This window comes from Ambystoma mexicanum, chromosome 3q, assembly GCF_040938575.1.
Source record: "Ambystoma mexicanum isolate Mex_15411 chromosome 3q, UKY_AmexF1_1, whole genome shotgun sequence".
NCBI classification, from domain to species: Eukaryota; Metazoa; Chordata; class Amphibia; order Caudata; family Ambystomatidae; genus Ambystoma; species Ambystoma mexicanum.
Genome location: NC_090926.1, coordinates 200,838,547 through 200,854,518, shown reverse-complemented (window position 1 = coordinate 200,854,518; position 15,972 = coordinate 200,838,547).

Here is a 15,972-nt window from a genome sequence, read left to right as displayed (position 1 = left end):
TGCCATTAACGCCTAACTTCACCCCACAACACGAGACTTAATGGTATATTAATCAAGCACTCAGACTATAATCTTCATGGTGTGTACTACAAAAGGGTCCCCATTCACTCCCCATATTCATACTTTTAGGGTCCGTGGAACATGTTGCTGCAGCCACGTCCACCATGCATGGATAGCAGACTCTGTACCGCCAATCAAGACATAAGGTCCCACTCTTGCTCCCCTTATTAGATAGCAACCTCAGCCTCCAATCTTCCCCTAAACTTTGTTTAGGGGCACAGAAAAGGGAACAAACAAAATTAGGGTATAGACTCCTCTTTAAAAGCAAGAATCAACCCATCAAGGGGTAAGACTATTTCAGCAGCCAATCAACACTAGGGGGATAGCTCAAGGGCAACATGCTCCCCTTGGAAGCAAGACAACACAGAACACTACAGGTTCGATCCCCGAGTCCGCGCTTAGAAACAAACCTCTGGGTATTAAGCGCGTTATAAATAACCTATCATATCACATTGGCACTGCCCAAAAGGCGAGGTTGAGCTTTGAAGGGGCTGCGAGGTGACATGTAGTACTCCACCAAGCCTCTTCCTCATACACAATAAAATGAATGCATGATGTGTGGGGCCCAATGCACAGGAAGGAGCAGAGACGGTAAGATGAGAGCTGTTTAGTGCTGAAGCACTCTCTTGGAGCATTTAGAGAGGTCCGCATTCGAGGCCCACTCAGAACGTTGGTGTCTTCTTTGCCTATAGCCCATTCCTTCCTGTGGCCCAGAGGCCCATTCAGAATGTTGGTGTCTTCTTTGCCTATAGCCTATTTCTTCATGTGGCCCAGAGCATGTGTCTTTTTTGCCTATAGGCCATAGCCCATTCCTTCCTGTGGCCAGAGCCCCACTCTGAATGTCAGTGTCGTCTTTGTATATAGCCCATTTCTTCCTGTGGCCCATAGCCCGACTCAGAAAGACGTTGTCTTATTTGCCTATATCCCATTTCTTCCTGTGGCCCAGAGTTCCACTCAGAATGCCGGTGTCTTCTTTGCCCATAGCCCATTCCTTCCTGTGTCCCAGGGCCCCACCCTGAATGCTGGTGTCGTTTTTGCCTATAGCCCATTCCTTCCTGTCGTCCAGAGCCCCACTCAGAATGCTGGTGTCTTCTTTGTCTGTAGCCCATTCCTTCCTTTGTCCCAGGACCCCACTCAGGAAGCCGGTGTCTTCTTTGCCTATAGCCCATTCCTTATTGTGTCCCAGGGCCCCATTCAGAATGCTGGTGTGTTCTTTGCCTATAGCCAATTCCTTTCTGTTGTCCAGAGCGCCACTCAGAATGTCTGTGTCTTCTTTGTCTAAAGCCCATTCCTTCCTGTATCCCAGGGCTCCACTCAGAATGTCAGTGTCTTCTTTGCCTATAGCCCATTCCTTCTTGTGTCCCAGGGCCCTACTCAGAATGCTGGTGTCTTCTTTGCCTATAGCCCATTCCTTCCTGTGGCCCAGAGCCCCACTCAGAATGTCTGTGTCTTCTTTGTCTAAAGCCCATTCCTTCCTGTATCCCAGGGCCCCACTCGGAATGGTGGTGTCTTCTTTGCCTATAGCCTATTCCTTCCTGTGTCCCAGAGCCCCACTCAGAATGACAGTGTCTTCATTGCCTATATCCCATTTCTTCCTGTGGCCCAGAGCTCCACTCAGAATGTCGGTGTCTTCTTTTCCCATAGCCCATTCCTTCCTGTGGCCCGGAACTCTACTCAGAATGCCGGTGTCTTCTTTGCATATAGCCCATTCCTTCCTGTGTCCCAGGGCCCCACCCAGAATGCTGGTGTCTTCTTTGCCTATAGCTCATTCCTTCCTGTGCTCTAGAGCCCCACTCAGAATGCCGGTATCTTCTTTGCCTATAGCCCATTCCTTCCTGTGGCCCAGAGCCCCACTCAGAATGTCTGTGTCTTCTTTGTCTAAAGCCCATTCCTTCCTGTATCCCAGGGACCCACTCAGAATGGTGGTGTCTTCTTTGCCTATATCCCATTTCTTCCTGTGGCCCAGAGCTCCACTCAGCATGTCGATGTCTTCTTTTCCCATAGCCCATTCCTTCCTGTGGCCCAGAACTCGACTCAGAATGCCGGTGTCTTCTTTGCCTATAGCCCATTCCCTCCTGTGTCCCAGAGCCCCACCCAGAATGCTGCTGTCTTCTTTCTCTATAGCCCATTCCTTCCTGTGTCCCAGGGCCCCACTCAGAATGCTGGTGTGTTCTTTGCCTATAGCCCATTCCTTCCTGTGGCCCGGAGTCCCACTCAGAATGCTGGTGTCTTCTTTGCCTATAACCCATTCCTTCCTGTGGTCCAGGGCCCTACTCAGAATGCCGGTGTCTTCTTTGCCTATTGCCCATTCCTTCCTGTGTCCCAGGGCCCCACTCAGAATGTCTGTGTCTTCTTTGTCTATAGCCCATTACTTCCTGTGTCCCAGGGCCCCACTCAGAATGCTGGTGTCTTCTTTGACTATAGACCATTCCTTCCTGAGTCCCAGGGCCCCACTCAGAATGCTGGTGTCTTATTTGCCTATAGCTCATTCCTTCCTGCAGCCCAGAGCCCCACTCAGAATGCCGGTGTCTTCTTTGCCTATAATCCATTCCTTCCTGTGGCCCAGGGTCCCACTCAGAATGCTGGTGTGTTCTTTGACTACAGCCCATTCCTTCCTGTGGCCCAGAGTCCCACTCAGAATGTCGGTGTCTTCTTTGCCTATAGTGCTAGGCCCTGAAGAACCTCGCGCATGGAAACAAGGCACAATCACCATATACGAACTGATATGACAGACACGAGGTTCAATTCCCAAAATGTAGGGTTTATTGCAAAGCAAATAGACTCAGTCGGCCGACTGGATCTCACGTCTCGCAACGTGTGTCACCCAGACCTTGTGAGATGCAAGAGAGCAAGCATTCTACAACAGTGTCATATATACAAAAGGACAATCACACTATCAGTTTGTGACCCATCAAAACCGCCCATAATGTATCTTCTTGAGTGAGAGTTCAGTGATTGACAATTATGACAAATATGACACCTTCTGAGACGTTTCTTTGTTAATCTATATTCCTTGATTTAGCAACAGTTGCAGTTTGCAAGACACAGACAGGATTCCTTGTTACAGAGAACATAATGCACTTGTTTAGTGAACAGACCATGTTCGTAGGTGAGACACATTCCAACGCATGCTATCTTCTAGTTTCTATTCGTGAACTAAGGGTCAGTCTGATCTAAGAGGGCCCAAAAAGGGGGGCCGCAAGGAGAGTATAATTCATGCCTTTAACGGCCTGTTCTACAGCTTCAGCGAGAACAGCTGGCACCTGGCTTGGTGATTAAATGCCTTTCGGCTCGCCTTCAAGAACTTGTGAGGGAGGAAAACAATGTATTTCTGTACTGCTTGGGCATTTCTGTCTCGGCTGGTCTCTCAACATGTAACTTGTGGCCTTGCTTTGTGCAATAGCAGAACGAAATTAAATACACTTCTGCATAGAGTTTGAACAGAAAAGAGAAAGCAAATGGTGGATCCTGCCAGCACACAATGGACGCTCTATGGTTATGCTAACGATTCTGTAATTGGCGATGCTGGGCATATGATGAAATTGGTTTTCGGCCAACATAATATAGCATCTATGCAAGGGTAGGGTATTTTCTAGACTCACAAACCCTCCTTTTGGCCGTAAACCAAGAGCATCAACCATACATTGCATCTTCCTCTGACCATTTATCTAATTCTGAACTATACATACTACTGTAATCGTCATCATCAATGATAATTGACATAAACTCTTTCATAGTTTGCGTTTCGTTGTTTGCATTCGTATCCACTTTGGGAGCTCTTTTCTCTGTTACCATATGCATGCATTCATCAGTTATTTCAGAGCAAATAAATGGCAGGCAGTGTATGCAAAAGCAACATGTCATGACGATTCCAAGTATCGTTCCTAAAATTGGAACCAGTTTCCATCCCCAGGAGCGTAGTAACTCCCAAAACCAGGAACTTATATTAAGTTCCCAACCACCTGTTGGGGGATGAAGGTCAGAACTCAGAATGTGTAATTTCTTTGTTGCCTCAAAAATCATAGGGGAGGAGTCACTTACAAATACGCAGCACGCTGACCCCCCAATTTTGCAAACACCTCCATGGGAAGCCAAAACTATATCAAGAGCCATTCTATTCTGAAGTGTCATTAATCTAATTGCCTTCTCTTCTAGGGTCACATTATACAATATATCGGTCAATCCATTTACTGTTTTTTTCTAAAATTCTGGACAATCTTCTTATATTCCACAAGTTTATTGCTTGGCCCCAATATGGTATAAGTGATTTTGCTATGTCTCCAGCAATAAATCCTGCTTCATTATCCCGCCGTGGCCTTGATCTAGATAGTTTCGATATATCTGATGTTCGGGAAAGGAATACCCCGGGGAAGAGGATCTCCAAGTAACAGGCCCCACCCCAATTTCTAGGTGACCAAGGATAAGCTTTTTCTCCACATACAAAATAAACGGGGTGCCCTACATATATCAGTTCTTCTTCTCTCTCAAGTACTGCAATATTCATGCATCTATCGAATGTCCCTACTGAATAGGAACCTTTCTTCCGTAAACAAAATGGAACAGTGCGAGGATTGTAATTTATTGTACACGAGGGGGGCACTTTGTCCTTATTCCCTACTGGGTTCATGTGAAACGTGATTACAGATGACTTGTAAGGCATATACGGGGGTCATTATAAGGTGGGCGGTAAGGGATACCGGGCACCGGTAAGGAGACCAGTGCCGGTAATCCCTTACTGCCCTACTACAAGGTCCCTTAGCGGGTCCCAACAGTAACGCCTGGTCTGACCAGGCGTTATGGACGGGACCTGTTAAGGGACCAGGGCGCAAATAACGGACTTGACATACGCAAGCCCGTTATTTGCACCCTCCCCATTCCCATTGAGGCCTATGGGGGCTCAAATGGGAAAGGGGAATGGCATTTTCAATGGGGACTTACCGGTCCCGCAAAGGTCGGACTACACCGGTAAGTCCCATTGAACTAGACCGGTGCCGACCCGTTATTGGTGGCAGTCATGGCGCAAATAGCGCCATGACTACCACCAATCTCGGAATGAGGCCCACAGTCTGTCTACTGGCATTACTACTGGTTTTATTACTCTTGCTTTGTTAAATATGGTACAACCTACAGGTTTCATTACCACTTTCTCAAACTCATCCATGTTTGTTCTATCTAACTGACCTGTATCACTCTAATTCCACTTCCCATTAAAGAGTGCACTTAGTGATGCATAGCATGCTGTATTAAGGGGTAATGGCTGTATATACCAACCCATTCCTTTACCGCCATGCTCGGGTAAATGGGTGCAGACCAAGCAGTTAGTTTTGTTTAGGATTGAGTGAGTCATATTCACAATTAAAAGCAACATGTTGTTACCATATCCTTCCCTGTGTCTTTCTTCTATTGGAGGGAGAGTATAAGAGAGTACATGGACTGGACTGTCCGTGAGAGGTGATTTTGTGGCAGGCAAAGGAGAACTCAATGGATGCATGCTCTCCAAATACCATAATACTGGGATAATTGCACACAGAATACACAGAAGTGTTATAATCATCAGCATTAATTTCTTACAGCAACTCTTTCTAGCATTTTTTATAGTCTCTATATCTATTACATTATCAGCGTTGGTGCAGGAGGGAACAGAAGCAAGTATGGGCATTGTGTGCGATTCTTCTTCTCCAACAATGTTTGTCATGAATACTTCTCACTGCAGCGCCTGTTGAAACACCAATATGTTCGAAAAGGTCAGCAAAGTGTTTAGGCCAGTTCTCGGGAGCCTCGACTGCTAATTGTGTGGCAAGATTGTCATGCCTCTACACATTGCTCAAAAGACTCCAGAACAAACATCAATTTCCTTTGTACCATATGCACCCCGCTCATTCGCACGGGGTGATAAACAAATGGATTTGGTTTTTTTTTCAAAGATAGCACCGGGAAGCCGTGTTCCAGAGCTTCCAAATTGATGCAGATTGGTGCAGCCCCCATGCTCTACATCTCAAGGCCTCCGATTCCCAATTCATCCGTGATGGGAATAAAGGTAACAACAAAACATGAAGATCAGATCACTTTCGATCTTGAGAATGTAGGTTGTGCCTTATCGCTCCAGGTACTGTGTGATCAATGAACGGTGCAGATGCACTTCCCGATGCAGGCTCAGTGTCAGCCTGTGATGCAGCAAGTAATGATGAAGGGTTTATGTCCGCCTGTGATGATGCAGATTCAGCTGGGCAAAGTTGGGGCACATTTAGCCCTTTCTCCTTTTTAGCATTCTTTTCAGGCTTTCTCTCAGGCTCAGAAAGAATTTGTGGCAGAGAACTGGCAATGGTGTCTTTCGAGTCGAGGGCAGCTGTTACTTTCTGGTCGTCCGGATCAGGCAGTTCTTTCAATGGCAATGGAATTCTTTTTGTGTGGGTGGCATGGATCCACGCCTTACGACCATCCACACGGACTGCAGTCTGCGTTGGCAGGAGAATTTGATAAGGGCCCCGCCACCTCGGTGCGAGTGAGGACTTTCTTTCGAAATTTTTCACCAGGATCCACTCGCCTGGATGCAGACAATGCGCCGGGCCTGTATATCTGACAGGAAGAGCCTCCTGCACCTGCGGATGAATCAACCAGAGTTTCTGCGTTAAAATGTCACAATATGTACTAAGCAAAGGGTATTCAACTTCGCTCAAGCGCCTAGGCTGTGGTGCGCACCAAACATTTGCAGGTCTCCCCATTACAATCTCGTATGAGTAGAGTCCAGTCCTTGCTTGCACAGACGTGCACATGCACAACAAAGGTAAGGGCAGAGCGTCTGTCCATTTTTATTTACTCCCTGAACAGATCTTACTTATCTTATTCTTTAAGATGCCGTTCTGGCAGTCAACAAGACCGGCACTCATAGGGTGTCTGGCGGAATGGAATTGTTTATCAATCTGGAGGCCTGCACAAATCTGTAATATCACGGCGGCAACAAAATGCGGGCCATTGTCTGACCATATGACCCGTGGCAGGCCGAACCTAGAGAAATATTCTTTTAGCATCACTTTTGCTGTGCTTATTGCTGTGCAGTCCGTAATCTGGTATGCTTCCACCCACTTACTGAATGCACAGACTACCACCAAGATGTATTTGAAGTTCTGACATCTTTCCATTTCTATGAAATCAAAATGGATGACTTCAAAGGGCATAGAGGGGGGGCCAGAACTACCTGTTGGAGTAGCTGTTCCTTTTCCAATATTATGTTACAAACAAGTCATATAATTCTGGACTAGCCTCTCAGCATTATTTCTAATGTGTGGGTTCTGCCATACTGTAGCCAGATGCTGAATCATTTTCTAAGCACATATGTGTGTGGGGCTGTGGGCCATGGTGCCCATTGCAGTTACTTAGGAGTTGGGCAGCATCCACTTTCTACTTTCTTTGTCCACCCAGCAACCTTCTATGTCTAACTCTGCGGAGCCCTCAGCCCACCTTTTTATTTCATCGGCAGTTGCTTCCGCCTGAATCTCTTTGACTGTGGCAATCCCATTCTCTATCATGCAGGGCACTTCTTCTGACTAACTATCAACATTTTCGCGTGCAAATCAGTGGCAGTTTGTTTAGCAATTTTGTCTGCAAATGCATTTCCTTTTCCAACGTTACATGTTACTTTCTTATGCGCCTCGCATTTCATTATTGCTAGTCACTTTGGACAGGTGAGTGCAGACAACAATCGTGCTATCAAAGGACCATGTTGAATTTTTGTTCCATGTGATGTTAGAAAACCCCTCTCAGCCCAGAGTCGACCAAAATTGTGTACCACCCCGAATGCGCACTGACTGTCAGTATATATGTTTACATTCAAATGTTTAGAAATTTCACATGCTCTTGTCAATGCTATTATCTCTGCAGCATGCGCTGAATTGTATGGAATTATTTTGCTCTCTACAATACTCTTCAGTGTCGTGACGGCAAATCTTTCTGTGGGGTGTCTGTTAGGTCAATTGTCCTTTTTCGTTTCTTGTTCATTAACCATTATAAATCATGGGGTGGTAATTTCTTCTCACCCGTATCTTCATTGGGAGGGGCATTAACTCTGCAGGATTCAAAGCACAACATCTTTGAATTTGGATATGTGGCACAAAAGGGACAATTTTGTATCTAGTCAGTCTAGCTGATGTAAGATGTTGCGTCTGCGTTCTATTTAAAAGAACGTCTACTGTGTGAGGCACCATTAAGGTTAAGGCGTGACCTAAAACCATTCCCTTGGTTTGTTTTACTGACGCGGCAGCCGCAGCGACAGCTCACAAACAGCGCAGCAAAGCGCATGCAACAGGATCCAGCGCGGAAGAAAAATAACCGCATGGTCTATTTCTTCCGCCTTGTTCCTGAGTCAAAACAGCCAGCGCACAACCATCATTTTCATGCACAAAATAACTTAAAATCCTTTTCATAATTTGGTCAGCCCAAAACTGGAGCTGAGCACAACGCAACTTTGAGCAGATCAAATGCATTCTGACATTCCTCACTCCATGGTAAAGGCAAATCAATATCCTTCTTTGTCAATGCCACCATCAGTTTCACAATCATAGCGAAATTCGCTATCCACTGCCTGCAATATGAAGCCATGCATATTATGGCTCTGACTTCTTTCTGTGTCTTTGGAATAGGCATACCAGAGATACTTTCTAGTCTTTCAGGTGTCAGTCTCCTTCCCTCTTTCGAAAGGAGGTAGCCCAAATAGGCCACTTCCTTTCGACAATACTGAAATTGTTTCAATGACGCTTTATGTCCATGTGCAGCCAAATGTGTCAATAATTTAACAGTACTCTCTTTGCAAAAGTCTTCTGTGTCTGCTGCAATTAACAGATTATCAATGTATTATAATAGTACACAACCTGCTGGTAATTCTAACATGTCTAGCTGCTCTTTTAGTGCTCTGCTATAAATACTCGGGCTCTCAGTGTAACCTTGTGAAATTTGTGTGAATGTGAAAGAACGTCCTCCTAGTGTGAAAGCAAATAGATATCTGCTATCTGGATGTACTGGGATGCTTAAAAATGCATTCTTAAGATCTACAAGACTAAAATGTGAAGCAGAGGCTGGAATCATTGTCAAAATTGTAGTGACATCTGGGACCAATGGAAATTGGGGATCAATTACCTTATTCAATGTGCGCAAATCAATTATGAAACGATACAGTATTTCATTACCTCCTTTCTTATAAACTGGAAGAATCGGACTATTGCAGGTGCTACCAATAATCTCTTCAATCATGTTTCATTTAATCAACTCAGAAACAATGCATTTCAATGCTTTCTCACCTTCTACTGAAATTTTATACTGTGGGATACGTGGCAATGTGACTCCCACTTTCAAAACAACTCTCACTGGCTCTATTTTTAAACAACGAACATCGTTATCATTCATTGCCCATATGCAAGTCGGTACATTACTTAACTCAGTTGGTAATGGCTTAGACAAAAATTGTGATACTGGCATTTTTTGTGGTGCACACTCCATCAGAACAATGAATAACCGCACTTAATTTTTTCAACAAATTTAACCCCAATAAATTCTTGCCGCAATTTTGTGTTAAAAGGACCGGGCAAGACTCCGTGAATGGACTTAATGTTATCAGTACTAACTGTGACACTTGACTAATTACTGGGGTGCCTGCGAACCCTACTGAAACATTCTTTTGCCCTGACAATGGTATCTCTGGAACCAAGTGATGGACTATTGATCACTTCTGTGCACCTCTGTCTACTAGAAAAGTGTGCTCCTTATTCCCAACTTTCATTTCTATGTAGGGTCCTTTCTGATCAACGGGAATAGACACTTGTTCCGACCCCTGTCTTGGGCTGTCCTAGTGGAACAATAGTCACCAGATAGTATGTATTGGACTGAGTGTCAAAAACATTTCCTTCTCCTGTACCATTCCGCTGATGTTGATTTTGGTTCTGATTCTGGTTATTATTTCCTTGATTATTCTGATTCTGTAGCATTCTAGTATTTCTATTTTGCCCTTGTGTTCCCGGGCGACCTCTATTCTGTCTTCTCGGGGCATTCCCATTTCTATTCTGTAAATGTGGGCACTGTGCTCTCCAATGACCTTCTTCCTTACAATATGCACATTGATACAGTCCGATTTGACCTGCGTGCATGTTTGAGTAATTCCCTCTTGTCTGTGTATTACCCCCAACCCTATTATTATTTGCTACCTGTTGCAGTAACACTCTTGTTTTTAAATTCACTCTATCCCTCACCTCTTTCTCTTTTTCTGAATTTACTCTATTCTCATAATATTGTGCCATGTGTAATACCTCACTCTGTGACTTTGCTTGCCATGCACTCTCGGACGTCATTATCAAATTTTGAATTTTCGGCAGCAACCCTCTCACATATTTGGCAACAAATAGTCTTTTCCCCGGTTCAGTGCTTAAATCTTGGCCACTGAAATCTGCAAACACGTCTTTAAAGCTATTAAAATAGTCGTGGCCAATTCATCTTTTCCTTGCACGCATGCAGTTCATTTGTCCCAGATCATTCTCCTTTCAGGTACCAAAATCTTCAATTTCTGTACTATTTGCGCCGGTAACGCTAACATGTTTGACGATGGCTTCTCGCCAGCCTTTCTATCTGTATCCTCTTTTACCAAATGTACCCATGTATCACCCAGCATTTCGCTATCGTCTACGTTCCTAATTTGCTTCCATATATCTGCTGGCAGAATTACAGGAAATGATAGGTCAATATCACTCATTGTAAAAATGGACGACTTCAAATATGACTCGGATTCTTTCTCAAATCAGAGATTGTTTGTTTTATATTATTCACCTCTTGTCTAGAAAAAGGGACATGTACATATTGTGCTGTATAATGTTCTTCTGTTACCTGCGCTGGTTGTCCATTAATACCAGGAATTTCTACTTTTGGTACAAAAGTGGGAGGGACTTCTCTCATGGGAAATATCGCACTGGCCTTTCCTTCTTTCTCTCTCTTATTTAGTACTATAGCTAGATCAAGGGTTAGAGCAGTCTTTATAGTTTCAGTTGAACATGCTCTCTTGTACACTGCCATTAATTCAGATGGACAGCAATCATTTCTCTCAACATATTTATCTTGCAAATATTCAACCATTACTTGCAATACTTTCCTTTGCATTTCTATCGTATACAGTTCAAACGTATCATACACCACCATTATAGGAATACTAGCATCCGTAATCCATCTAAGCGCCTCTCGTGTACATATTTTTATTTCTTCACTAACAGGTTTTGACGGCGGAAAGAATCACCACACGACATATGGTGTCACCTCTTGTCTCCCTCTTTTCACCTCTTTGTGTCGGAACCCATCTCTGAAACATCTCTGAATATAATTCATCAAGCTTATCTTTAAACTCAAATAGCCTGTCCATATGCTCTTTTATTTCTGCCTCACTTTCCCTCATACGTGAGAATGCATTCAGATCTCGCAAATTCTGCGACGCTACCATGCCAATTAATTGCTTCCATCTATTGATAAAATACTCTCCCATGCACTCCAACAGTACCTGTTTTTCACCGGGCTTCTTGTAGTCATACATTGAACTCAGCATCGATCCCTCGTCATTGCTTTCAATGTACATTTCTGCCTGTTCTTTCAGCTCTCTCTTCCTCTCCCTGCTAACAGTACTACATGTTACTCTAGTGATTCCTCTCTGTGCAGGCCCCGCTTCCGCAAAGCTGCCTCTCTGATAGCTGCTAATTCAAGCTCTGTAGGTGGAGGGGGAAATGGGATCTCATGTTCAGGGGGAGCTGGTGCAGATGGAACAACTGGAAGGGGGAGTGGCAACTGAGGTTGAGCAATGGGCACTGGCGTAATTGTGTCAATTTTGCTTTTAGGGTGCTCTTGTCTTTTTTCATTCAAAATCTTATTTGTTAGTTCATCTGATGCATGTAACTCTTGTTGTGGATATAATTTGTGTATGCCTAATTGAAGACTCCTATCTGCCCTTCTGATATCCTCATCCCATTGCTTTTCTTCCTGTTCTAGAACTCTGTCTGCATTAGACTTGTGCCTATGCGCATGTTTCTCTCTACTTCTTAAACGGAAGTTAGCTTCCTTCCTCCAGTCTATAATGACGTCAAATGTCGCAGGGCGTGCTTTCTTGTGCAGCAGTACTGATTCCAAAATTTCTATTTGAGGCATCTCAAAACTACCATCGTTCGGCCATTGCAAATCCTCTACATATCTGGTTTGCCTATGCCAAATTTCATTAAACATGATCGCCCCTATCTCATACTTCACATACATCTCAAACGCTGGTGACCCTACAGGTGGCGCAATCTGGCCAGTTTCCAAAGATTGTCTACCACAGTGGAAAAATCCCACTAGATAGGAAGACAATTTCCCAGGCATGTTTGATCTTATGCGTACCTTACCATGGGCATTTGATCTTGCAAGAGCAACTCTTAACCAATATCAGCGCTGTTAAGAAGAATGGGCATGACTCACCTGATAAATCAGCTCGTCTCTCAAGACGCAATTCGTCCGTATAAAGACGCAACCAAGGATCGTCGTGACTGTGTATCTGGCTCAATCTGCCTCATTTCGGGACCCTCTCCTTCTTGCTCTCTGGCTGGACGCATCGATCAGGGACTGGTTGTGTACAGATCTGGAAAGGAGTCTCTCATCACTTTCACAGGGACGCCCCGAACACCACTCGATGACCTCATCCTCGATTCGTTTTTTTTTCGCCTTCTTCAAATTCAACGTATACAATGGAGCAAATGGGGCAGGGTCCCAGTTCGGGCACCATTTTTTGATAGGCCCCGAAGACCCTTGCGCAAGGAAACAAGGCACCATCATCATACACATACTGATACGACAGACAAGAAGTTCAATTCACAAAATTTAGGGTTTATTGCAAAGCAAATAGACTCAGTCGACCGACTGGATCTCACATCTCACAACGTGTGTCACCCAGACCTCGTGAGACGCAAGAGAGGGAGCATTCTACAACAGCATCATATATACAAAAGGACAATCAGGGGTTCGGTGATTGACAATTGTGACAAATGTAACACCTTCTGAGATGTTTCTTTGTTAATCTATATTCCTTGATTTAGCAACAGTTGCAGTTTGCAAGACACAGACAGGATTCTTTGTTACAGAGAACACTTGTTTAGTGAACAGACCATGTTCGTAGGAGAGACACATTCCAACGCATGCAATCTTCTAGTTTCTATTTGTGAACTAAGGGTCAGTATGATCTAAGAGGGCCCAAAAAGGGGGGCCGTAAGGAGAGTATAATTCATGCCTTTAACGGCCTGTTCTACAGCTTCAGCGAGACCAGCTGGCATTTGGCTTGATGATTAAATGCCTCTCGGCTCGCCTTCAAGGACTTGTGATGGAGGAAAACAATGTATTTCTGTACTGCTTGGGCATTTCTGTCTCGGCTGGTTTCCCAACATGTAACTTGTGGCCTTGCTTTGTGCAATAGCAGAACGAAATTAAATACACCTCTGCATAGCGTTTGAACAGAAAAGCAAGAGAAAGCAAATGGCGGATCCTGCGAGCACAAAATGGACGCTCTATGGTTATGCTGACAATTCTGTAATTGGCGATGCTGGGCATATGATGCAATTGGTTTTTGGCCAACATAATATAGCATCTCTGCTATGGTAGAGTATTTTCTAGACTCACAATAGTCCATTCCTTCCTGTGGTCCAGAGTCCCACTCAGAATGCTGGTGTCTTCTTTGCCTATGGCCCATTCCTTACTGTGGTCCACATCCCCACTCAGAATGCCGATGTCTTTTTTGCCTATTGCCCATTCCTTCCCGTGGCCCATAGCACCACTCAGAAGGTCGGTGTCTTCTTTGCCTATAGCCCATAGCCCATTCCTTCCTGCGGGCCAGAGTCCCACTCCGAATGTCGGAGTCTTCTTTGCCTATAGTCCATTCTTTCCTACGGCTCAGAGTCCCACTCAGAATGCTGGTGTCTTCTTTGCCTATAGCCCATTCCTTCCTGTGGCCCTTTGCCTATAGTCCATTCCTTACTGTGGCCCTTTGCCTACAGTCCATTCTTTTCTGTGGCCTTTGCCTATAGCCCATTCCTTCCTGTGGCCCTTTGCCTATAGTTCATTCCTTACTGTGGCCCAGAGCCCATTCCTTCCTGCAGCCCAGAGCCTCACTCAGAATGTCAGTGTATTCTGTGCCTCTAGCCCATGGGAAGAAAAACAACCAGCACTGAGAGGTGGAGGGATTGTGCAGCAGTGCCGCTGTGTGATCCTGGGCAAATACGAAATACTATATATGAGCTCTTGTGTTCTATATGAATACATACATTGGCATTGCAAAGCTGTAGTTTTTCAAAGCAATGTAGAAAACCGCAGGGCCTTGTCTTAAATTGAAGAGAATTCCAAGAAAAGTGTCTAGCGTTGCCTCTTCCATGAACCATCATTGTTTTGTACAATTCTTGTGAATTGTTAGTATCAAAGGCGGTGAGCCTCACCACCAATTCAGTAAACCTATCGAGCATGCGCTCGAGAACAATTTCTCAAGTAGCTCGGCTGCCGCCTTATCAAATATTCAACAGTCAAAGAGCAGACGGGACTTCTCCTGGTGGAAACCCTGGTTGGAACCAGGCCCCACATAATCAGGCAAAATAAGCTGTGAAGGATTCTGGGTGTGGACAAGCAGCATGGGCAGCCAATGAGCTCATCCCTTTCAGTGGACACTTGTGTGTCAGTGCATACCTCTCAAGACACTTTGGGGGGAAAAGTGGTGCATGTTAAAGCTCAGTTCCAGGAAAATATGGATGAAATGGGGCATGCCAAGAGAGTTGTCAATTTTGGAGAACTCATTCTCAATTATGTTTGCCTCTTCAGTGCTCATTGTGTTTGAGAGAGAGAATTGCATCGAGAATCCAATACCACTAATGTCTTTATGCCGTGGGGGCCTATCCACCATATTCCTGTTAGTTTTGCCTATAGGGTGGTGCTTTAGTGCCACCTATAAACTAAAATGAATGCACTACAGTACTTTTAAGGAGAGATGGCATGTGAGGAGGGACACAATGCTCGTAGATGTTGTTCGTTATTTACCCACCCATTACCTCCTTATGGCCATGCTGCTCCCTATGGACATTCCCACCCACTTCCTGCCTCCCCCAGTCCAAAACACACCCTCCTGGGATCTATTTCAGCTAGCTTTATCAAGCCCCAAAATCAAACTCTGTACTCAAAGTGCCTGCCATTGTTTTTTCACAGCAGTCTTCTGAAAGCTAATGGTTTAAATAATGTCTTAACCAGGTCTGCCTTCAGCCACTTGATTCATGAGCAGTTTGCGTATCCTTCACTGAGGTCCTGCTAAAGACAAGTATTGGCAAAGCTGACAGTCTTGGCAGCATGTGCACCATTTTCCAGCCGCTACCATTAATAACCAGTTAGTACCATTATGGCAATGCCTGGCAAATACCTTTTCCATGTCTACACACAATAGAAACTGTTGGCATTGTTAATACTTGTTATTTTTTACATGGAGTGTAAACACACTTCCAAATCTACTAGGAGGACCTTAGGTTCCCACGCAGGTGTGCACCCAGTGCTTTAAGTGGGATACAAAAGCGAGGGGATGGGGCGTTCTGGAAAGCGAGTGTGGCCAGAGTTTGCTGGGTGTGGCCTAAACGAGGAGCAGGAGGCTTTCACAAGATTCACCTGCCCCAAAAGTATATCATGCAGCTCTGTAAACATGTAATTGGGGACACACAGCAATGTCTCAGGGGGACTTGTCTGTATACTGTAAACACATCTTCCTTTTGTTCAGTGTCTAAATAATGTACGGTCTGTAAATCAGTTTCCAACTCAGTTTAAAAGCAATTCAATCAGTGAGTAAATCACCTTCATTTTATAAGCAAATGATCCAAGTCCAGTGCCTAATAGCGTTTCTTAAGTGCT